The sequence below is a fragment of the Gossypium hirsutum genome, chromosome A05 (genome assembly GCF_007990345.1).
Source record: "Gossypium hirsutum isolate 1008001.06 chromosome A05, Gossypium_hirsutum_v2.1, whole genome shotgun sequence".
Taxonomy (NCBI): Eukaryota; Viridiplantae; Streptophyta; class Magnoliopsida; order Malvales; family Malvaceae; genus Gossypium; species Gossypium hirsutum.
The window spans coordinates 63,572,562-63,588,767 of NC_053428.1; the positions used below are offsets into that span (position 1 = coordinate 63,572,562).

The following is a 16,206-nucleotide window of genomic DNA, read 5'->3' on the forward strand; positions in this document are numbered from 1 at the left end:
GTAACATATCCCCATATTGGGATGTTTTTCGAGTATTCGCTGGAATTTTACAGCAAGCTCATTCATTACCAAATCACGTACCTTCGGGATTTAACCGGATATAGCTCCTCGTTCAAATGCCTTCGGGACATAGCCCGGTTTTAGTAACTCACACAATGCCTTCGGGACATAACCCGGATTTAATAACTCGCACGAATGCCTTCGGGACTTAACCCGGATTTAGTATCTCGCACAAAGGCCTTCGGGGCTTAACCCGGAATTTGTATCTTCGCACAAATGCCTTCGGATCTTAGTCCGGATATATTCACTTAGCACAAAGCCTTCGGGACTTAGCCCGGACAGCATTCAATTAATCATGCACATCTAACAATAATTCATGGCACGTTCATATTTCATTTTCATTTGCGAAACTCAAACACAAGGCACATATCGTCCTTGCACATTCGGCTCAATAGCCTCACATAGAGCATGATTTAATCACATCGTAATTTAAGCTCTCTTACTCAAGAACTTACCTCGGGTGTTGTCGAACGATTCCGCTAGCTATTCATCCACTTTTTTCCTTCCCTTTATCGGATTTATTTCCCCTTTGCTCTTGAGCTTAATTAAACAAATAAATTGATTTCATCATTTAGGCATCAAAAAGATGAACACAAGGCACTTAGCCCATATTTATACATTAGACATTAAAGTCTCATACATGCAAAAATCATGCATCAACACAACATATTAGCTAATTTCTTTCCCCTTGGCCGCATATGCATGTCTATTTTTGGGGTCGATTTCAACACTTAATACACACATATACACACTAGTAAAGCATCCTCCCCCTTTTCATCAATTTAACACATGCATTGCTCATTAACATGCAAAGTTACATTCGGCCTTAGCACACATCTTGCTAGCCGATTCTTCTCCATTTAGCAACCAATGCACATATGTGCTCACACAAAAATGCTAAAAAGGAGGTTCAAGAATCATCAAGCCATCATCACATGCATCATTAACAAGCTTCATATTTTGCATGCAATGGCATTAACACTACCTCCACCTAGGCCGAATCTTAACTCATCCTCATGCCTCATCACCACAACATCAAACACCAACCAAGAATGATGCATCCATGGTCAAGTGCCATTTCCATCACATAGCAAGATTTAGACCATGGGCTAGGTAGAACTCAAGCTAACAACTAAAACATGCATGCATCTCATGGAACATCATCAAACATACCTTAGCCTAGCTACATGCATGGCCGAATCTCTTCACCTTTCTTCTTCTTTCCTCCTTAAAATTTTTGGCCAAGGATGAACCAAAGGATGAGAAATTTTTTTCTTTGTTTTTCTTTCTAATTTAGGCTAAATGAAGGTGAGAAAAGGATGAACAAAGATCTTCTCCTCTCTTTTCTTTAGCTCACGGCAATGGGGGGGAAAAGAATCAACTACACACTTTTTTTTTTGTGTATTCATCATACTCCTTTTCATTATTTAATTTCCATGCCTATTATTTTATTTTTTTTCCACCCATGATGCACCAACAAAACATGTCTATGACATGTCTTGGCCATCAAACTTGGTCTACCATGCTTGTCATGGCCGGCCACTACTAGTAGGGGGGAATTTGACATGCAAGTCCCCCCTTTGTCCACATGCACTAATAGGTCCTCACACATTGACCTATCACATTTTAGAATTTTCTCACATAAGTCCTATTGACTAAATTCACATGAAATCAACCAAATTGAAGCTTGAAATTTTCACACATTCATAATTACATATTCTAGACAATAAGTATCACATTCAAACATTTCGGTGACTCGGTTTAGCGGTCCCGAAACCACTTCCCGACTAGGGTCAACTTTGGGCTGTCACACGCGTAGTATTTGAAATAGCTCCTCCTGCGAAGATTGTTGAAAGTCAAGGAACGGGTGCCAAACTTCGGCTGTAGCATGCACCGAGGAAGAGCCCGATCCACTACATCTCTTTGAGGATAGGACCGCAGCCTTCTTTCCTCTTGATGACGACATCATGTACCTAAAAATATATTAACAGTGATAGAATCCACGATACATCAATAGTTAAGCAAGAGACCCAAAACTAGTATATGCTATTTAGTGGATTAAATAATTCAAATATAGAAAAATTTAGAGTAAATTCCTAACTTGTCTAAAGCAAAATAGTACAATATCTATGTAAAGCATGTAGAACATTAATGTTGCAATACAAATTGGAAAAGTAAAGTTGAGAAAGTGATAAGAGGGCTGTTACATGGCGGCGCACGGGCGTGTAGTGGAGAGCACGGGCGTGTGATGCGAGAGGAAGCCGTGTGGTGGGAAAAATAGAGGCTATAGAGAGGGGAAAGTGGGGATTAGTGCAAGGGGAATGGATTTCAGGGTGGTTTAAGAGTTGGGGAAGTGAGAATCTTGGGAATGGTGGCTGGAATAAGGATTAAGAAGTGGGGAGGAGAAGTTTTCAGCTAGGGTTTTGAAAGGGGGAAGAAGATGAACAGTGGTTTGTTAATATAGGGTCACACGGCCTAGGGCCACGCTCGCGTGCTTTGAGTGTGAGCCCGTGTTTTTCGAATTTTTCAATTTAGGTCGTGCCCGACTACTGTTCCACGCTTGTGTGTCTTAGGCGTGTGTGGCACACGGCCATGTCACACGGTTGTGCCTAGCTTTGTTCGCTTCCCCCATGCCTGTATGTTATCGTGTATTGTTGTACATGGCTGAATGGCACGGGTGTGTTGCACGCCTGTGTCAAAAAAATAGAATCGAGCCTTGTCCCTGGCACGCCCGTGGGTTTTCATTCCCACGCCCGTGTGTTCCTATCAAGTTCACCCACAGCCATGTCGCACGGTCGTGGGGATTTAGCGCACCCCGTGTTTTGGGGAAATCATGTCCTGCTTGTTGATTCTTAAGTGCTACCTTGTGGTCATTCAGAGATTAGTTTGGACGGCTGGCCTATCTGAGTTTTTAATCCTTAGATCAATGCTTGTTGATTCTTAACTGCTATCTCGGTATTTTGGAAATAGGTTTCTCACACCGAGATGAAGTTAGAAAGCATCTCTTCAAGGTTCAGTTTCTTCTCTTGTTGATAAGGTGGCTGTTGAAAACCTTGAGGATTTTGTGGCTTTTGATTCCCTTGACCACCCCATGAGAAATTTTGGTGGTTCCTCCAACCTGCATTATAAGTATTACTGTATGGGTTATTTTGAGATCTAAAGTTATTGTTACCCATATAGTTGACTTGTTCCTCTTCGGTTGTAGGATTGAAGGATTGATATCCTATATGTACACCTCCTCTGCTTGAGTTACACCTCATTACTGGATGTACCAGCGTAGAACCAAGTAAACTATCAATCTTTTTATTGAGAAGTTCTACCTGATTTGAGAGCATAGTGACTGAATCGATGTTATAGACGCCGGCTGTTTTTGTTGGCTTTGTCCTCATAACTTGCCACTGATAGTTGTTCAGTGACATCTCCTCTATGAATTCATAGGCATCTTCTGGTGTTTTATTGTTGATGGTTCCACCAGCAGCTGCGTCAATCATTTTTCTTGTCGAGGGATTCACACCATTGTAGAACGTTTGAACTTGCAGCCAAAGTGGTAACCCATGGTGAAGACACCTTCTCAGTAAGTCCTTGTATCTCTCCTATGCATCGTAAAGTGTTTCTAAATCCATCTGCACAAAAGAAGAGATATCATTACGCAATTTAGCCATTTTAGCCGGTGAAAAATATTTTAGTAAAAATTTCTCGGTCATTTGTTCCCATGTAATGATAGACCCTCGTGGTAACGAGTTCAACCACTGTTTGGCTTTGTTTCTTAGTGAAAAGGGAAATAACCGAAGACGAATGGCATCATCAGAAACGCCATTAATTTTGAATGTATTACAAAATTTAAGAAAATTCGCCAAATGCGTGTTAGGATCCTCATCCTGCAAACCATCAAACTAAACAAAATACTATATCATCTGAATTGTGTTAGGTTTTAGTTTGAAATTATTCCCAGCAATAGCAAGTCTAACTATCCTAGACTCAGTTCCTGTTAAAGAAGGTTTAGCATAGTCATACATAGTACGTGGAGCAGGATTTTAATTAGCTGCAATTGTAGGAGGTAGCTGATTGCCTGGATTTTCGACCATCTCTTTGGTTGGGGTTAGAGTATCGTCTTCTCGCTCGTTCTCCGAGTAATGTAAACTACGCCTTATTTCTCTTTGATTTTTGCGAACTGTACGATCGATTTCTTCATCAAAGAGTAATGGTCCTGAAGGGTTTCTTCTAGTCATAAACTATAAAAACCTGTCAAGAGAGAGAAAAAAGTAAATTAATAAATAATAAATATTATAAAATTACAAGAAAAATAAATAGCTAAAGTAATAACAATTTAGTGATCCTAATATTTCAGATCCCCGGTAACGGCGCCAAAAACTTGATTGCGTGATTTGTAACAAATAATAAATATTTATAATAAAAATCAAACCTAGACTAACTATTATCACGATGAAAAGGCAAGCGCACCTATCGAACAATAGTATAGTAATGGCAAGACTGGGATATCGTACCCAAGGGAACCAAAAGTACTAGTATCACTATCTTTTTATTATCTAGCCTAAGAATAGAAGGATTTGTTTTAATTAACTAATTATTTAAACTAATTAACTGATTTAATTAAAGCAAAGAGAAAATTTGGAAAAGGACTTGAAGAAAAGCAATTGATAAAGACAACACCCAAGGAGGAATCCACCTAGAGTTCACTTGTTATCTGACTCCGAACTGAACGATTTATTCACTTGACTTGTGCCATAGAAATCCTTAAGTTAAGTTATTATCCCTATTCAAGACTAATAACGTCAATCCCTAGATTGAATAACCGAGACTTTTCTCTAATTAATACTTTAGGGTTGCATTAACTCGATCTATGGATCCCCTTATTAGGTTTCACCCTAATCCGGTAAAATCTCGTAACCCTATTTCTAGGCGTTTGATCAACTCCGCTTAATTATGCCAATCTACTCTTAGGCAGGTTCTATTCCTCCTCTGCATAAGTACATCAAATCATGAATTAATACCCGGAATATTAATTCAAGCCTTAAGAACACATAATTAAGAACAAATCAAGTGTTTATCAGACAGTTCAGGTAATTATAACAAGATCCATCATAGGTTTTATCCCCCTTAGGTATCTAAGGGGTTTAGTTCATAATAAAATAAGAGTACATCTCAAAAGTATGAAAATAAAAAAACATAAAGAAAACTCTAAAACCCCTGAAGGAATTCTAAGAGAGATCTTTAGTCTTGTAGTAGCTCCGGCTTTTGAGATGGGTCGTCTGGCTTCCTTCAAGTAATTCCTAGCATGTGGTTCTATCTTCTAGAAAAGTTCTGGAAGGAGCAGCCTCCTTCTAGGTCACACCTAGGGTGTTTATATAGGCTTTGGATTGGCTTTCTTCCTCCCTAAGTACCTTTTTCCGTGTAAAATACAACTCTTTGAAAAAGGGACACGCCCGTGTGCCACGGTAGTGTGACGTGATTACCAGCCGTGTTCGATCCGTTAAATTGCACACGGCTGTGTGGGCTCAATGGCCAGGCCGTGTGAATCATGAAAACCTTGGTTGACACCCTCGAAGGCCACGGACATGTGAGATGCTCGTGTGGCAAGGCTTAGGCCATGTCATCTTTTCGATTTGGTCTGTTTTTGTTGTTTTTTAACTCGGTTTTGCTCCTTTCAACTCTTGGTGCTTTCTTGAGTACAAAACATGGAATAACCAGATTAAAAGCAACAAAATCCACAAATCTAGTAATAAACATCCATAAATATGCTATGTATTTGGGGTGTAGATATGTATAATTTGGCATTTATCACACGCCCATGTGCTAGGCCGTGTCCTCCACACGATTGAGACACATGGTTGTGTCTCTGCTCATGTAGGTAGCACTTAAGCTATTTTCCAAGCCCTTTTATTACCATTAATACCTCACATACTTAAATACATTATAGACACATACAATGTAGCATCAAGTAAGTAATTAAACATCATGCATTAAGACTCAATTGTACTATTCATATGTCATCATACATGTGTTTTGCTTACTAATTTTATACCAAGTCTAAACACACCAAATTCATAATCAATTGAACATGTCATTTTGATTGTTACTTATACATTGTGGCACATACATATCACCGGTAGAGGAATCTAGTATAGCTCATTCCATTTTGAGATACACATTAATTTTTAACCATCAACATAACAAGTGCATACACAACTACAAAAAATTAGAAAAATAGGATGACACACATAACAAATATGTGTGCCTCTAATGCAAGTGTACTATATCTCACATTGCTTTTTCCATATGTTATTTCCTTTATATTATTGTCCCGGTGTTTGGTTTGGAGTGGACGTAATAGTTTTATCCTAGTTTCAACATAGAAATAGATTTTCGGCATAATCATCTTTATTGAACCTTATTTTCGTGATCCATTTAATGCCATTTAAGAATTATAAAGGGAAGTATAAATGTGTATCTTTGAATTAATATTTAGATTTGTAGTAATTAAAATTAAAGCTAGTTAAACTGAAATATTGAATGTTTTCTATTATTGTAACGTATTCTAGTACAATGTGGTTATAACACTTGAAGAAAGGGTCGGTCCAGAGAGAAAGCAATTGAGAAAGGACGAAGAAGAAAAATAATTAAATCGGCCACAGTCTCCAGGCTACAAAAACAAAATAATAAACAATGATAGAGTTTGAGTAAGGGAGGAAGTATGTATTCGTTTTAAAGAGAAAATAAAAGAAAAAGTTTTAGATGGAGAAGAGTTGAAGAGACAAAAAGATGAGAGTCGAGAAACTTGAAGAAGAGTGTACAACTAAAACCAGCAAATGGGTAAAAAAACATTATCAGAAATTCTTTTTGCACTAATCGGCCTTTAGAGAACAAAAGAAAAAAATCCCAAAATGTTACAAACCAGAAAAAACACTCACTTCTCAAAACTAAAATTCCTGAGTGCTTTATAGTTTAAATTCGGCACACTCCTCTCACACACCTCCACCTCCCTTGATTTTGTTCACAATCTCCTCCTAAAAATCCTCATTTATCTCCTCCATGATTTTCTCCACATTCCACTCCTTGACTAGTTCAAACTTCCTTCAACAGAGTTTCAATCAACCTCTACTTCTCACATGGCAAGAGAGGAAAATAAATACTCTTCTTACCTTGCCACGACTTGAAACTTAGACCTCAAGAGAACTCCACACGCCCACCTACCACTGCACCACAAGTTTTTTTTGTGACACATTTTACCCACAAATATTTATAAAGCCTACCAGCTAAAGCCAAGGTTCACTTAAGGGGAAAAACTAAAATTTTTGTATAAGCCCAGACTTGAACCCAGGCTTCTTCAACGTTCCCATACACACCCAAATCACTTAGCCATCACAACAAAGATGTAATTTGTGTCACTTTCTTGCTTAACTAAAATATTTATGAGCAGTCTCCTAACCCCTCCCCATGCTCAAGGCCCAATACTTCTAGGCCCAAAATTTGGGGCGTTACAAAGGCCTTTTAAAGTTTTTATTTTGATTTTGGGATTTATTTACTTTGAATCATATCTGTTAGAAGTAGGCCGTGATTTTTCAAAGATATAAATGCATTTCAAAGCACCATGCTATTGCAACACAATTTTAAAAAGCTTTTGCGACAATCATGTTTTTAAAATGCAATAACAATCTAATATGATCAACGCTTTGCTAAACCAACTTGAGTTTTAACAATGAGAAAGTTATTCTAGATTTTTAGTAAAGATCACAACAGGGTTTTAATATAGAATGGATTTTTTAGCGGAACTATGTTTTTCGAAATACACTTTGATGTGACATCGTAGATTCGACCATAACGTCTAGGCTAGGTTTAGGGTGTTACATTTAGTGGTATCAGAGCTAGATTGTAAAATGAAACTATGGATTTGGGTTTCCTTTAAAGCTTGAATTTCAAAAAAAGAAATTGTTTCAATGATTTAAAATAATCTGAAATATTTTACTGAATGTGTTCTACATCGAGTTTTCGGCCCCGATCCTGTAAGTTTTCTAAAACTACTACTTGATTAAATTGAAATACTGAGACTACTATAGGTAGTAGACTGTACTGATAGTAGACTATACTGAAATATTCTGTTTAGGGTGAACTGAAGCTATAGTAAGACTGCGATCTGCGAAATCAAAACTCTAAATTACTGGTAATATTTTCCATAAAATATCCTGTAATAAGCACTGGAACTGTAAACTGATGCATAAAATTTATAATACAGATAATTACGCAAAATCGAGATGGGCACTAGAGGTACTCGTGGAAGGGGTATAAGAGGTCGCGGGGGAGGCCGTGGGGGTGCTCGGGCTGGGTCTTCGGCATCGGGCCATATGACTAACAGTGAAGCTAGGGAGGCACCGGCTTCACCTATGACTGAGATTGTGTCACACGATCATGCAGCTGGGGACGACGCATTGTCCCAAACTATGCTGTAAATTTTAGAAAGGGTCACTGGGCCTAATACTAGTACTGTGGGCCGTAGGTCAGTTACGGAATGACTCTAGTCTAATAGGGCTTATATTTTTAGGGGTATCGCTGGTGTTGCCCCTAATGTGGCTGAGTATTTGATTGAGGCCATAGAGAGGATCATGGATGACCTCGACTGTACCCCAGAGAAGAAACTAGAAGGTGCAGTGTCATTGCTGCGAGACGAAGCCTATCAATTATGGCTTACAGTTAAAAAGGGTACTTAGCTCGACCAGTTGACTTGGGAATTTATCAAGATTGCATTATAAGGAAAATATATACGTACTAGTTATGTGGATGCCCAGAGGAGGGAGTTTCTGAATTTGACTCAGGGGGATAAGTCAGTAGCTGAATACGAGTCTGAATTTTTGTGACTTAGCCACTATGCACGTGGGATGGTGGCAACTAAATATGAGCATTGTGTTTGTTTCGAGGACAGCCTCAAGGATAGTTTAAGGATTCTGATAGCTCTACAAAAGGAGTGAGATTTTGCTGCTTTGATTGATAAGGCGAAGATCACTGAGGATATGAAGCGCAATAAGCGCCAGAATCGTGAAAAGGAAAAAGGTGGGAACAAGATTGGGAGCCCTCAATTTTATTTGAGAGGCCTAAGAAAAAGGCCATAGTTGATGGTCCAGTCAGAGTTGGACCCCTTGTTGCTGCTTCTGGTCCACGGCCTTGTGCTGATTGTGTCAGATGCCGTTAGGGTGAGTGTTGGAAAAGGATAGGGGCATGGTTGAGGTGTGGATCTATGGAGTATCACATCAGAGATTGTCCATGGAGGCCCGATCAGATGCAAGCTACTGGTATGGGTATTGTTCAGCCACCAAGAGGTGTTCAACAGCCACGGAGGGGCCGTGGTCGGGCCAGGGGAGGAAATGGTATGGGCTGTGGTCGTGGAGCATGAGGTAGAGGTGCTAGTCATACTAAGGCGAGGTAGCCGGTACTGGTTTATGCTGCACGTTGAGGAGAGGACAGAGACGCCCAGATGTTATTATGAGTACGTTCTTTATCCGTATTGTACCTTACACTGCATTGATTGATGTTGGATCTATGTATTTTTATATAGCATGCATTGTGTCTGAGACTTTGGGTGTAATGGTTGAAAACACTATGAGTGAGGTTACTGTGTTGAGTCCATTAGGGCAGTCAGTGAAAGTGAATAAACTATTTAAGGATATACCTTTGGAGGTTCAAGGAATGATTTTTTTGGCAGATTTAATGGAACTTCCTTTTCGAGCATTTGACTTAATATTGGGCATGGACTGACTGGCTAACATCAGGTGAATTTGGACTATCCTGCAAAATAGGTGGTGCTGAAAACTACAAAGGGGGATGAGGTAGTTGTGAATGGGGAGCATAAAATTATCTGTCAAATGTGATTTCTGCACTTAGGGTCAAGAAATTGGTTCGTAAGGGTTGTGAGGCGTATCTAGCCTATATCAGTGCTTTTAATTCCGAGGTTTCGTCTGTTAAAGATATCAGAATAGTTAGGGATTGAGTTTGGGATTGAGCTTCTGCAGGGTACAGCTCCGCCTCTTATCGAATGGCACCAAATGAGCTTGTACAACTTAAAGCTCAAATGCAAGAGTTACTAAATAGAGTATTCATTTGACCTAGTGTGTCTCCGTGGGAAGCACTGGTCTTATTTGTGAAAAAAAAGGATGGAACCATGCGTATGTGCATCGATTATCGAAAACTGAATAAATTGACCATTAAGAATAAGTACCCCCTACTAAGTATAGACGATCTATTCGACCAGTTCCGAGGAGCTACAGTCTTCTCTAAGATTAATATTTGATCGGGGTACCATCAACTGAGAGCTCAAGAGGCTGATGTTTACAAGACAGCATTTAGGACTCGTTATGGTCATTACGAGTTCCTAGTGATGCCGTTTGGACTGACGAATGCCCCAGTAACTTTTATGGATCTGATGAATCAAGTGTTTCTGCCCTATCTGGATTGGTTCATAGTGGTGTTTATAGATGACATTCTAGTGTGTTCAAGAACTGAAGATGAACATGATGCACATCTCCAAGTTGTTTTGCAGATTTTAAGGGAGAAATAGTTGTATACTAAGTTTAGCAAGTGTGAATTTTGGTTACGAGAGGTAACATTTCTGGGCCATGTGGTATTTGCTGAGGGGATTAGGGTTGATCCTCGAAAAATAAGCTGTTCTAGATTGGAAGCAGCCTAAGACAGTATCTGAGATTCGAAGTTTTCTAGATCTAGCAGGGTATTATAAACATTTTGTGGAAGGGTTTTCGTTGATTGATGCATAAAGTGGTACTCTTTGACTGGACTGATAAGCAGAAAGAAAGTTTTGAGAGGCTTAAGAAGGTTCTGACTGAGGCCCCTATCTTGATATAGCCAGAGTCTGGGAAAGAGTTTACTGTTTACAGTGATGCATCACACGTTGGTTTGGGTTGTGTGTTGATGCAAGAAGGTAAGGTGGTAGCTTATGCATCTCGTCAACCTATGACGCATGAGGCGAGCTATCCGACACATGACTTGTAGTTGGCTGCGGTGGTATTCGCACTGAAAAGTTGGAGGCATTACTTGTACGGTGATAAGTGTATCATTTACACGAATCATAAAAGCCTCAAGTATCTCCTCTCTCAGAGGGAGCTAAAACCTAGGCAGCGTAGATGGATTAAACTGCTTAAGGATTATGACTGTTTAATTGAATACCATTCTGGTAAGGCCAATTGGTGGCTGACGCACTGAGTCGGAAGGGGCTGTGATGTTTGCTCACCTCAGTTTGTATGAAGATGGCATTTTGTTGGTAGAACTTCAAGTTAAACTGAGGTGGATTGAGCAGATTAAGGGAAAGCAATTGGAGGATGATTATTTGGGTTCTTGTTTTTGACAGATAGAGAGGGGGGAAACTTCAGATTTTGGATTGAGTAGTGAAGGGGTACTTTGTTTCCATGGGAGAGTCTATGTACCGAAGGATACTAATCTAAGGTAGTTGATACTACAGGAGGCACATAGTAGTCCTTATGCTATGCATCCTGGCTGGAATAAGATGTACCGAGACCTTCGTGAGTTATATTGGTGGCCAATTCTGAAACATGAAGTTATCGACTTTGTGAGTAAATGCCTTACTTGTCAGCAGGTTAAGGCTAAGCATCAGTTACCTTCAGGGTTGCTTCAGGCAGTTAAGATTCCATTGTGGAAGTGGGAAAGAGTGACTATGGACTTCGTTAGTGGGCTGCCCTTAACGCTTACTAAGAAGGATTCAGTATGGGTCATCTTGGATCGATTGACCAAATCTTCCCATTTCATACCAGTTCATACTGATTACTTGCTGTAGAAATTGGCTAAACTATATGTGTCTGAGATAGTGTGACTATATGGGTATCGGTTTCCATATATTTGATAGAGATCCTTGCTTCACGTCTCGGTTCTGGAAGAAGTTACACAAGGCTTTGGGTACAAGGTTGGACTTCAGTATTGCGTTCCATCCTTAGGCAGATGGTCAGTCGGAGAGGGTGATTCAGATACTAGAGGAGATATTAAGGAGTTATGTGATTGACTTCCAAGGCAATTAGGAGGACTATTTGCTGTTACTAGAGTTTGCATATAACAACAGCTACCGGCCTAGCATACAGATGGCACCTTACGAGGCACCATATGGTCGTAGGTGTCGGACTCCTTCATGTTCCACTAAGTTAGGTGAGCGGCGAGTTCTGGGTCCTAAGTTGATTTCTGATATCGAGGATAAAGTTAGGTTGATTCGGGATCGACTGAAGGCGACATCTGACAAACTGAAGTCATATGTGGATCTGAAACATAAGGAAATCGAGTATTCTATGGGGGACTTGGTTTTTCTCAAGGTCTCACCATAGAAGAAGGTATTGAGGTTTGGACGGAAAGGCAAGCTAAGCCATAGGTTCATTTGGCCTTACTGCTTATTGAAGCGTGTGAGACTGGTTGCCTATCAACTTTCCAGGGTTAGACCAGATTCATGATGTGTTCCACGTCTCTATGCTGAGGCGTTACCGCTTTGATCTCACGCATGTCGTCTCGACTGAGAAGATTGAGGTTAGGCCGGATCTAACATTCGAGGAGGAATTGGTTCAGATTCTAGAGCATAATGTAAAAGTGTTCAGGAAGAAGTCTATTCCACTGGTTAAGATACTTTGGTGTAATCACAGTTCTGAAGAAGCCATGTGGGATCCCGAGGAGGTGATGCGACAACAATATCCTCATCTGTTTTGATTAGGTAAATTTCGAGGCCAAAATTTTCTTTTAGGGGGCAGAGTTGTAACACCTCAAATCTTAAGTGATTAATTCGTATGTTATGTTGCATATTGGCTTGTTGGCTTTATTGGTTAAGTGTCCTCAGAAGTGTGGGAAGTCCTGGGTTCAAACCTTGGCTTTAGCAAAAATTTTGTTTTAATTGAATAAAACATTTGCTTTTAGATAGTGGGTTCTTAAATAATTGTGGGAAAATCAAGCCATAAAAAGGTTGTTGGTCCAAGGGATAGTGGCGTTTAACTGCTACTAAGAGGCTTGAGTTCGAGTTGTGCTGCGCGCAAGGGGTGTTTTATTTTGCATGTTTCCATGTGAGAGGTTGCGTGTCAGTGGAACTCTGTTGCTTGGTGATCGTGTGATTTGTAACAAGTAATAAATATTTATAATGAAGATCAAACCTAGACTAACTATTATCACGATGAAAAGGCAAGTGCACCTATCGAACAATAGTATAGTAATAAAAAGACCGGGATATCGTACCCAAGGGAACCAAAAGTACTAGTAATAACTATCTTTTTATTATCTAACCTAGAAATAAATAGGGGTTGTTTATTAACTAAACTAAGAATGCACAGAGAAAAGAATTCGAGAATTGCTTTTGGGAAAATTGATTGGCTTAAGACAATACCTATGGAAAAATCCACCTAGACTTTACTTGTTATTTTGGCTCCTAACCGGACGATGTATTCATTCATCTTGTTCCGTAGAGATCCCAAAGTTATGTTATTATCCCTATTCAAGACTAATAATGTCTAATCCCTAGATTGAATAACCAAGACTGTTCTCTAATTAACACTCTATGGTTGCATTAACTTGATCTATGGATCCTTCTATTAGGTTTCACCCTAATCTGGAAAAATCTTGTCACCCTATTTCTAGGCGCGCAATCAACTCCGCTTGATTATAACAAAAGTACTCTTAGACAGGGTCTATTCCCCCTCTGAATAAGAGCATATCTTGAATCAGTATCTTGGGATATCAAAACAAGAATTAAGAACACATAATTAAGAAAAAGTTAAATATTTATCATACGATTAAGAAAATAATAACAAGATTCGTTTTAGGTTTCATTCCCCTTAGGTATTTAGGGGTTTAGTTCATAACTAAATAGGAAAACATCTTAGAAGAATAAAGAATACAAAACATAAAGAAAACCCAAAACTCCTGAGGGGAAATTGAGGAGAGATCTTCAGTCTTGATGATGAATCCAGCTTCTGAGATGGATCAATCGGCTTTCTTGGGCTAATTCCTTACCACCATTCTCCGTGCCCCTTTTCCTCCTCCTCTAGTGCATATTTATAGGCTTTGTAATGCCTAGAAACCCTCAAAAGTGGCCTTTTCCAAATTGGACTTAACTTGGGCTCGACAGGGACACGCCCATGTGACACGTCTGTGTGACGTGATTGCTAGCCCGTGTTTGATCCATGAAATTGCACACGGCCGTGTGGGTCAATGGCCAGGCCATGTGAATCATGAAAACCTTGTTCGACACCCTCGAAAGACATGAGTGTGTGAGATGCCCATGTGGCAAGGCTTAGGCCATGTCATCTTCTCGATTTGGTCCGTTTTGTCCCTTTTTGGCTCGTTTTTGGCTCATTTGACTCTTGGTGCTCTCCTGAGTACAAAACATGAAATTAAAGCATTAGGAGTATCGAATTCACCAATTCTAATGAGAAATCATCTATAAAATGTATTAAACACGGGGTAAAAATATGTATAATTTACGGTTTATCAAATACCCCCACAGTTAAGCATTTGCTTGTCCTCAAGCAAAATCCTCAACTCATAATCAAAATAAATTCATCTTAACTTATAATCCTTATAGATAATATCTCAAAATAATCCATAGGTAACCATACATTGAGAATCCAACTAAAAGAACATAAAAGTTTCAAACATTCCAAGTTGAGTATTTAATCATGCAAACATAGGTGTCTCTCCTCATCTAAGTAATTACCTTTGATTCAGAATATCACAGAGTTTCACATCCTCACTAAAGATTCCCTCAAATCACTCGAAGTGTTTAAGGACAATAAATGTAGCACTTAATAGTCAATAATGAAAAATCACTACCATAGGCTTGCATGAAATAAAATCTCCACCACTGTAATTTAAGATGATACATCAACCAAAAGGTCTTTTAAAAGGTTGTAATGAGGCTTGGTTAGGGGGTGTGGTCACAAACTGAAAGAAAGGGTTAGAATCGATATTGACTTGATCAGTTGCCTTAACTAGAAAAAAGAGTTAATCTTCACTTGCATACAACAGAGCTTTTCTCAGAATATGAAATTACAGATATGTATACATAGTTTTTTTTTGCATAGTTTTTTTTTAAGAACAAGTTAAATAATATAGACTAAATATCAAGACAAAACATATCTAGGCAATCCATTCAACTCAAATCTCGACAAAAATAGGGATTAATTTAGGGGATTTCAACAATAATGGGTTAAAGGTTAATATTAAGGGTAATACAATAATTGGTTTTTTGGGCTCAATGGGGTTTACTAGGGGTTAACCGTGGAGGTAGGCTTTTCATGGCATGAGTGGGTTAATCCTAAGTGCCTTAATCATTTTGATATATCAAATCAAATGGTGTGGTCTCGATATGCATAATCAAGCAAGTTCTAGAATAACAGTTCAATACTGACGCACTCAAAGCAATAATAAAAATGAGCACGAAAGGATGAATAGATGCTCAAAAGGCTCAAAAATCTCACCAAAAAAAAATTATAGCTTTTTGATATTTAGACTCGTGAATTCTAATTCAAAGTAATACCTAGACTTGGGGAAACAACCTATAATTTTAATTTCTTAAAAATCAACTTATCATGCTTGATTCTTTAATGTCTTAAGGTTTAAATAGTCGATGCATAAATCCCTATGTTTGAATTCAATATATATCAATCAAAATCATAAATCAATTAAAAGTTATCCTAAATATGATATGAGAGTTTTTCATGAGAACAAGGTGATTATTCAGGGATTTTTTCTGATAGTGAAATAAATACCTCCCCACACTTAAGATGTACATTGCCCTCAAGGTACAAAGATAGATGTTAGAGAATAAAAATAAGATAGGGAGAGAAGTGAAACTTCTTGTATGATGAATTCCTCGAACTTAGAGTTTTGGAGAGTGATTGGTTTGAGAGTGTAGGACGATACTCCGGCAGTCGTAGATGTTCATTAGGCCATAAGTCGTGCACCAAAAGAATATTATATCTACTGGTAGCTATGGTCGTGGTCGAGCAGGACATGGCAGTCATGGAGAACCTTTTCCGGTGGAGTTGTAGTTCCTATGTGATAATGAGCTTAAGAGCTCTATATAACTGTGATAAAATTAGGAAATTTTTAGGAGATATTAGGAAGAATAAGGACTCGAAAGAAAAT

The 16,206-nt window shown here is 38.9% G+C and overlaps 1 non-coding gene across 1 annotated transcript; it reads left to right on the forward strand.

Annotated features, from left to right (window-relative positions):
- The first annotated feature begins 3,609 nt into the window (after positions 1-3,609).
- LOC121230058 (small nucleolar RNA R71) lies at positions 3,610-3,716 on the forward strand. The gene has a single exon (XR_005928010.1). It is a non-coding gene; the product is annotated as a small nucleolar RNA R71 (small nucleolar RNA).
- The last annotated feature ends 12,490 nt before the right edge of the window (positions 3,717-16,206 follow it).